Here is a 9,367-nt window from a genome sequence, read left to right as displayed (position 1 = left end):
ACTGCCTTAAAGTTATTATTGCCTTGTGTAAAGTGTCACTCGCAAAAAAAAAATCAATGACTAATTTAAGGAAGCGTTGTTTAATTGGTTTCACTGGGGAAAAATGAAAACGGATGTGTAGGTAATGAAAAAGCACAGCTTGCCTTAATTTGTCAGGCCAGGTTACAGGCAAACCTATTATAGGTCCTACTCCTAGATGTTTTTATTGATTGCCTATAGTGCAATGTATGGCCCCTTTAACTTTATCCATCTGATTGCTTTTTGGAAGCATTTACTAACACCTAACTTTTAATATGATGGATTACATGTTTGATTACAGGGTCGTTCCACCAATTCAGTGCTTTGAGAAGTGTGACTTGGTAAAGGAGTTGACCTCATTTTACCATTCTGTCCTAAAGGACACATGTTCAACTATACTGAACAAAATTATAAATGCAACATGCAACAACTTCAGTTCATATAAGGAAAATTAGTCAACTGAAATAAATGAATTAGGCCCTAATCTATGGATTTCACATGACTGGACAGGGGAGCAGCCAATCAGAATGAGTTTTTCCCCACAAAGGGCTTTATTACAAACAGAAAAACACATTTTTGTTAAGTATACATAAAAAAACTAGATTGACCATAACAGGGTTGGAGATTTCATCTTAAATCAGCCATAAATCCCCTCGTGACAGGAGGAATGGAAGCTTGTGTGCAACAAGCTTTTAATGTGGCAATTTAATTGCAAAAATATTTCTACTCTGTCTATTTATGGATAACAGGGTTAACGTGGTATGCTCAACCCGCTTAGTTATCCAATACAAACATCTGTAAATGGTCAAAAATGGTCAAACCAGCTCTTCTGATTTGACACTGATTTGACTGTTAGATGTTCAATGTTTCTTTGGGTTAATATGTTGTAAAGGAATAGTTTCACCTTGTTAAAATGAGAGTTCAGTTCATGTAACAGGGTTGACCTTAAAATGATGGACAGAGTCACTAATCACATGAAATAAATAATAGTCTTCAGAAATGACTTCATCAAAGCAACAAAATAACTAGGGCTTTGCAATGATGGCGAAACATAGCCCCTTTTCACTTTAGCAAGCCTCTGTTCATATTACAAATGTGATTATATGGTATATATTAAAGGACATTTCATTTAATATAGCAGGCATTTAAAATATTGATGCACAATATCTACTTAAAATATCAAAAGAACATAAAATGCACTCTTTTCGTGGAACGACCGTACAGTCAAACTTGTGCTTCCGGGAAAAAGCCTTTTTGTCTTGGTGCCTCATCGCAGTTGTGTGTGTCCAAGGCTGTGGTTGACTTTGGCTGTTGAAATGAACTTCACGGTTCCAGAGCGGACACAAATGACTGTGGTTTATTCAAAGTTCCACATTGAAATCCCATGCAAACCTCTGTGTTTTAAATACGTGGTGAGCATTCATGTCATCAGGGAAATTGAATGCCCTACAAAAGAGGACTAAGCAAGAGAGCTTATAGAGATCCTATAACATTTTATTTCACCAAGAAATAAACAGGTTTCAGAGAAAGGAGTTAATTTTGTGAAGACCTCTAGGCTTCATGTATAGGAGCTGAAAATCGCCATGCTAATCCTGTTATCTGGTTACAATACATAGAACATGGCTTAAAGGGATAGTTCAGCCATTTGACATTTTTCTTTCATTGTCCATATACTGCTTTTCAAAGAAAACACGTATCTTAGTATGTCAAATCACTGAACTATCACTTTAAGATTTATTTTTTTTTAAACCTTATGCATTGTGACATCTAACATCTAACAGTAGCTACATTTTTCCCTTTACTACCAGTCATGCTAATATGGGATGATTCGTGTGTCTCTGAACTGTGATTCTGTCCATTCTGTCCTCCCCCACTGGAGCAAGCAGATGGCCCTTGGTTCTTGAGTCATCACAAACCCATTACGGGAGTGACTCGTGTTCACCGTGGCTGCCTTGATTCGTGCCCGATGGTCCTCGCTATACCTCGCCGGTGTTTGCAGAGGCTCTAAGTTCTCTTTGGGCTTTATGACACACCATGTTTGCTCAGGTTAAATGGCTTGTGTTGCCAGCCGAGTCGCCTGATTGGCTCTGACACTGTAGTATTTGACAAGTGAAATGACATTGGGCCACCCCCATGTAGCAAATGTGTTTGGGCTTTCGAAACAAGTGTGCTTTTAATATGGTGTGTTTACCCGTGAGAAAGCCCCTAAGTGTGTTTCTATCTTTCCTGCCAGGGTATCTTTCCTGCCACTGGTCTGACCATCAGTGGCCAGACCAGTGAGCATAAATCATTCAGGGGTAAATCAGAGGAACAACAGTGGTTTTACAGGGAAAAGCAGGGAGATAATAAAGCCTTTGTAACAGCAGGCCCATTACAGCTGTTGGGACAGTTAAAGGCACTGTCTGCTGATTTTTTAAAATTAATAGCGTGAGGAGGAGGCTTGAAGTGATGGGCATCTTGCTATGACATGCATTATATGAACTAGGTCTACAGAATTATAACCTAGGAGAAGCCACTTCTATCGAGGAACTTTGAATGTCCTTTGAGCTAGCTAGCTAGCAAGCTTGTGTGTTCAGAGCGCCACCAGAATTAAAAACACATCTTACCTTTTGTAGTTAATAAATCCAACGTGAAAAGTGGTATCTAGGCCTATAGTGTCCTTAACTAATATTGAAAAATGTTAATCCATTCTTCTCTAGTTTATAAAAAATCTCTCCATAATCTCACAATCACGCTTGTAACTTCAGTAGCTATACTAAACTATGCTTCAGAGGGGACACTGGAATAAGTTTCTGATTGGCAGAGTGAGGGCTTTGCATAGGTGCTTTGTTGTGGGAATGTAAAAAAAAATGTCTGGAACATAAAATAGCATTATTAACCGATTTCTATGCTTTAAAATAACTATTCTGTTCTGGAACAGTATGGCTATTTCGTTCCAAGTTCCATTTCTGTTCCTTGAAAAATGTAATTATTTGCCGGTTTTCTGTTCTGTTCCCTGAACAGGTTCCATATACAGTACCAGTCAAAAGTTTGGACACACAAAAAAAAAGGGTTTTCTTTATTTTTACTATTTTTTACTTTGTAGTGAAGACATCAAAACTTTGAAATAACACATATGGAATCATGTAGTAACCAAAAAAGTGTTAAACAAATCAAAATAAATGTAATATTTGAGATTCTTCAAAGTAGCCAACCTTTGCACACTCTTTGCATTCTCACAACTAGCTTCAAGACGTAGTCACCTGGAATGCATTTCAAATAACAGGTGTGCCTTGTTAAAAGTTAATTTGTGGAATTTCTTTCCTTCTTAATGCGTTTGAGCCAATCAGTTGTGTTGTGACAAGGTAGGGGTGGTATACAGAAGATAGCCCTATTTGGTGAAAGACCAAGTGCATATTATGGCAAGAACAGCTTAAAAACGAAAAGAGAAACGACAGTCCATCATTAGTCAATATGGAACATTTCAAGAACTTTGAAAGTTTCATGTGCAGCCGCAAAAAACATCAAGAGCTATGATGAAAATTGTTCTCATGAGCACCGCCACAGGAAATTAAGACCCAGAGTTACCTCTGCTGCAGAGGATAAGTTCATTACAGTTACCAGCCTCAGAAATTGCAGCCCAAATAAATGCTTCACAGAGTTCAAGTAACAGACACATCTCAACATCAACTGTTCAGTGGAGACTATGTGAATCAGGCCTTCATGGCTGAATTGCTGCAAAGAAACCTCTACTAAAGGACACCAATAAGAAGAAGAGACTTGCTTGGGCCAAGAAACACAAGCAATGGACATTAGACTGGTGGAGATCTGTCCTTTGGTCTGATGAGTCCAAATTTGAGATTTTTTGTTTCCAACCACTGTGTCTTTGCGAGATGCAGAGTAGGTGAATATGTGTGGTTCCCATCGTGAAGCATGGATGAGGAGGTGTGATGGTGTGGGGGTGCTTTTGCTGGTGACACTGTCAGTGATTTATTTAGAATTCAAGGCACACTTAACCAGCATGGCTACCACAGCATTCTGCAGTTTGCGCTTAGTGGGACTATCATTCATTTTTCATCAGGACAATGACCCAACACACTTCCAAGCTGTGTAAGGGCTATTTGACCAAGAAGGAGAGTGATGAAGTCCTGCATCAAATTACCTGGCCTCCACATTCACCTCAACTCAATTGAGATGGTTTGGGATGAGTTGGACCACAGAGTGAAGGAAAAGCAGCCAACAAGTGCTCAGCATATGTGGCAACTCATTGAAGACTGTTGGAAAAGCATTCCAGGTGAAGCTGGTTGAGAGAATGTCAAGATTGTGCAAAGCTGTCATCAAGGCGAAGAGTGGCTACTTTGAATAATCTAAAATATTAAATATGTTTTGTTGAGCCCTTTTTGGGTTACTACATGATTCCATATGTGTTACTTCACAATTTTGATGTCTTCACTATTATTCTACAATGTAGAAAATAGTCAAAAATAACGAAAACCCTAGAATGAGTGGGTGTGTCCAAACTTTCAACTGGTACTGTATATATATATATATATTACACACCAATCATATTTCATCCACTAAACATGAGGAATAGAATGAAAGTAAAACATGAAAACACGAATTTTCATAAATACACACTGGCCCTTTAATGTCCAATGTAGGTGGGCATACATCTACAACAGTTTCATCAATTGCACCGAGCCCATCCAGGTCGTGTACTGTATAGGCTGCTGTAATTGTTATCTCCAGTAACCAGTCACAGCGAATGGATCAAAGGTCTCGGAGAAGCTGCTGACTCCTGAGACGAACAGCGTCATCTGTAATTGACGAGGAACCCTCTCAGATCTAGGCATCGCCGGTGGTTCCATCCACACTCATTACACTGTTCCCCCTGTTGATCTGGTTGCCATCTTCCTGTTCTGGAGCAGATGAAACACAAAGAGCAGACTGGGGGCTGACTGACAGAAACTGACACAACGATCATGGCAGTAATAAATAGGGGCGTGGTCCATGTTTAGAAAGCTGTGCAATTGGATAGTGAGATGCTTTTAGGTGGGAGCGTCGGGTCGAAGTAGTTTCTGACTAGACTGTGGGCAGAAGATGTTCTGATCATTAGGAATATAAGACGGGGTAGTAATCGCTTGACAGTCCTATCCTTTTCCCAGGGTGGATCTGTTGTAGAATGGATGCCCTGCTTGTTTTCAATGGGGATTTCTCACATTGATCTCATTTGGTCTACTACCATTTAAATGAAAACAAACGTATTTTCTCAATATGTAGGCCTACCTTTCTTACCATTTACACAATGTCCTTTGTCAAAATGGCTGACACTGTGTTTGTGTCTTGGTGATGATCTGTGATTGCATGGCAGTATGGCATCTATTGTTCACATAGCTTTGAAGTTATGATTGCCGCCTGCATCTGCAAATTGTTTTTGCATTTAGTGATGATGATGATGATGATGGTGATAATTTGTTGTTGTACTTATTGCTAGTGTGGCTACTTTTTTCATCTCCTGCCTGCACTACGAGTAGTGAGGGTTAACACTCTCACACGACAGCCCCAACACACCATGTGGCGTGCCACATTCCCTGCCAGCCAACGCTCGACTCCGGAGACGTTTTGTACACACAAACGGGAGGCTGTCAAAACCAACAGTCGAGGCAGGGTTGCCACGACGGCGCCTCGTCTCGCATCTCCTTCTCCGGGTGTCACACAGTTGGCCTGGCGCTCGACCCGTCTCTTCACCTTCCACAATGTCGTTTGATCTCTGCCACGCCAACACCACAGATCAGTCTCACGACAGACCCTAGTACACACAGCCACCCAGTGTCAGTGTGGTGGCCAACCATCTGTCGCCGGGCCCAGAGACCTTAGCAGCGTAGGGCTCTACCTCCTCACGCACAGTTTCCCCTCCCCTGGACCATTAGCTCTGCTACATACAGCAAGTGTATCCAGGGCGGATCTTAATAGGCACAAAATGGAGTCCTAGCTACATAATTCCCATACGGCTGCTTTTCAGTGCATACATACACCATTGAGTTTTTCAACCATTTTTCAACCACATGCCGTTCCTCAGCTGTTAAACAAACATGTTCTGCCATGTAGACAGTAGTGTAAATAATAATAATGACAACACTAAGAAAAATGTATCTGGGAGAAGTTATAAAAATAAGTCTTAATATAAGAGTCACGTAACCCACTCGTTTAATTCCTAGAGAGAGTTTAGTCAGTGCAGAGCCTGGAAAGTACACTAATGTAGTCAGATGATGATAGATGTTGCATGGCTAAATTTAGACCATCTCACATTTATAACGACCTAATGCTCTTAAAATAGGCTTAAGAGGAGAAATAGAAATAGGTTCTGAGGCAATTATCAGTTTCTTTCTCTGTGGAGTTTTTACAGACGCGCTCGCTGTGCTAATACATGGCAGCCATGTCAAATCTACTAAATAATGCACCTATTACAATACACCTTCATTTCTTTGTGATGAGCATTTATGGGCCATTCACATGTGAGATTGAGTACAGGTGGTAATACTCTAGTCATAACTCTCTTAAAGTTATTTTATTCTTTTCTAGCTCAATGTTAAAGTTTCCTCAATGTTAAATAAGGTAGGCAGAGAAAAGTTTGCTTTGGTTTGTTAGCTAAATCCAGGACCTGGCAATATTCTAAGGATGTGCATTGGAACTTAACAGAGTCAACAAAGTAAGCGAAACCAAAAATAGAAACACTATGATTTCAAGCTTAACAAAATGCTCCAAATGGTGTACATATGAAATGACACAAGCAAACAATTGTCTGCGGAGGCCTACACAGACCCTGGCCAATGATTTGTAAAGAAGGAAAATAAACCCGTGTGGCGCCTGTCAGATTTAGAACACTATCTCAAAATACATGTCATAAACAAGGGAGACAAATATATTTCTGAATGTGTTTCTTTCAAGGTGTAAACAGAAGACCAAGAACCCTCCTCTTCTCGTTAACCGTATTGGGAACAACAAAGGCGCTGTGTGATATTGTAAATGGCACACCCAGGCTCCTCCACAAGCTTACATGATGTAACGTCATATATATATATATATATATATATATATATATATATTACACTGTAATATATGCCTATATATGACATGTACGGTATATGAAATAAACACAAAACCTGAACAAAGCCCGAGAGACAGCCATGGCAGTGAGTTTGAGTTGACCATTACAAACCCACTCATGTGAGGATCAATTCTGCTGTAGACCCCCGTCGTCTTGTTTTGGCAACAGAGGGCCGAAGGATTGGATGCCGAGCCAGGACAATATGTTTTTTCAAATGCCCCTCGGCCAATATTTATTTAGCTACAAGCTGGCATGTCTGAAGAGTTTTACAGAGCCAAGGCTACTGTGGAACCCTGGTTTAAACACAACGAGACATTAGGATCATCAGGCTTCAAAACCCTACTTGACATTGACCACAGTAATCTACCGCTCAAAGACTCTGGCAGGAGACTGTCATTTCTGCCCTAGTAAGTAACACGACAATGAAATAATCGATAGGGGATAACAACACTTATTGTGTGAAGTCAACCAATGAATAATGCTTCGGACAGAAAAAGAGAATCAAAGAAATATGGGAGGTTAAATGAAGCCTATTAGACAGCGAGGAGAGTCCTGAATCAAGGCCATCTAGGTGTCGAGAAACACTTGTTAAGTAATTCCTTTAAGATAGAGACAATAGGCACATTAGACACTTTTAACGCTATTTCATTGGCTATTCAGTGAAGTATGAGGAGTATCCCTGTTGTAAAACACTGTTTACTGTAGCATGGACATAGAAGGATGGGAGGAGGGAGGAAACGGGTGGTATAGAGAGGCTCTTTATTTTTTTTATTTTTTTTGCCTTTAAACAGATGGTTCCTTATGTGCCGAGCGGAAGTGTCTGTTAACTCAGTTGGCTCGCTATAGTGGTGGCTCCTGGCCAACGACAACAACAGGATCGGGGAGTGCGAGCAACAGTGCAGTTTGCTATCTTCAGATGCACTGCTAACAGAAGGAAGGCAGGCTGTACATACTGTTGCACGGCCATCCCATGTCTATCTGTGCCAGGGGGACTCACTGTGGGCAACGGCTCGTCTTCACTCCTCCTGCAAGTCCAGGCAGGGAGAACCGTGGAAATGGGGGGGGGGGGAGTAGTAAAAAGTGATGATGATCCCAACTCTTTGTGCAGAATGTGGGCCAAAGATTTCAGCATTAAGTCTGTTGGGAGGCAGGGAGGTCTCTTGCTCTGCCCTTCAGTGTCTTTAGGCTGGAGAGGGTATGGTTGTAAGATGTGTGATTACTTTATGAGTAGGTGTTCATTTTCTAGTGTAGTGAGAAGTGAAGTATTTAGCCACAGATGTAGGATCTTAATTTGACTTAACTCTTTTGTTGCTGGCAATTTTCCTGCACTGTCGGAAATGCAGATGAGCTTCATGATTTACATAAATTCACTGAAAACCTGCACTTAAACACGGTTATATTAACAGTATTGCACTTTTCATGTAGCCTACTTTTGGCCAGCTAGTAGCCTAAACACCGATCAAGTAACATTATGGACTAAACGTTCAAATCCTGTTTACTGTGACAATATAGGTTAAATTAAGATCCTACATCTGCATACTTCTTATCTTTAGATAAGATTTCATCATATAAGAAAGATATATACATGTTCAAGCCAGAAGGTCTGAATGAGTCATCCTCATCCTATATGAGATTTCACTCATTAAAAATGTAATTCATCTCTATGCTAATGAAGCAATATTGATAAACTTGAATCTACAGTATAGGTCTGTCACGCCCTGGCCATAGAGAGGCTTTTATTCTCTATTTTGGTTAGGCCAGGGTGTGACTAGGGTGGGCATTCTATGTTCCTTTTTCTATGTTTTTGTATTTCTTTGTTTTTGGCCGGGTGTGGTTCTCAATCAGGGACAGCTGTCTATCGTTGTCTCTGATTGAGAACCACACTTCGGTAGCTCTTGCCCACATGGGTTTTGTGGGTAGTTGCTTTCTGTTTTGTACCTGACGGAGCTGTTTGATTGTTCTTTTTGTTACTTTGTATTTAGTGTTCAGTTCTATTTAATAAATGACAAACACGTACCACGCTGCGCTTTGGTCCTCACCTTCTTCCACCAATGGCCGTTACAAGGTCCCTATAGCAAAAAAAAAACTGCCATCAAATGTGTGTACTGGGAAAGTTGCTTCTCTAAAGCTTGATTGAATCAAACATCTCCCAATACGTGTTCCCCCCCACATTGAGAAAAACGGAGTCTCTCTCTCTCCCTTTCATATTGCTGTTTTTGTGCTGCGTCTGGCCCAGTGAGCGATAGACAGTTACCAACCTAT

Source organism: Oncorhynchus nerka, linkage group LG14 (assembly GCF_034236695.1).
Source record: "Oncorhynchus nerka isolate Pitt River linkage group LG14, Oner_Uvic_2.0, whole genome shotgun sequence".
Classification (NCBI taxonomy): Eukaryota; Metazoa; Chordata; class Actinopteri; order Salmoniformes; family Salmonidae; genus Oncorhynchus; species Oncorhynchus nerka.
Note: the sequence above shows the minus strand (reverse complement) of the source record.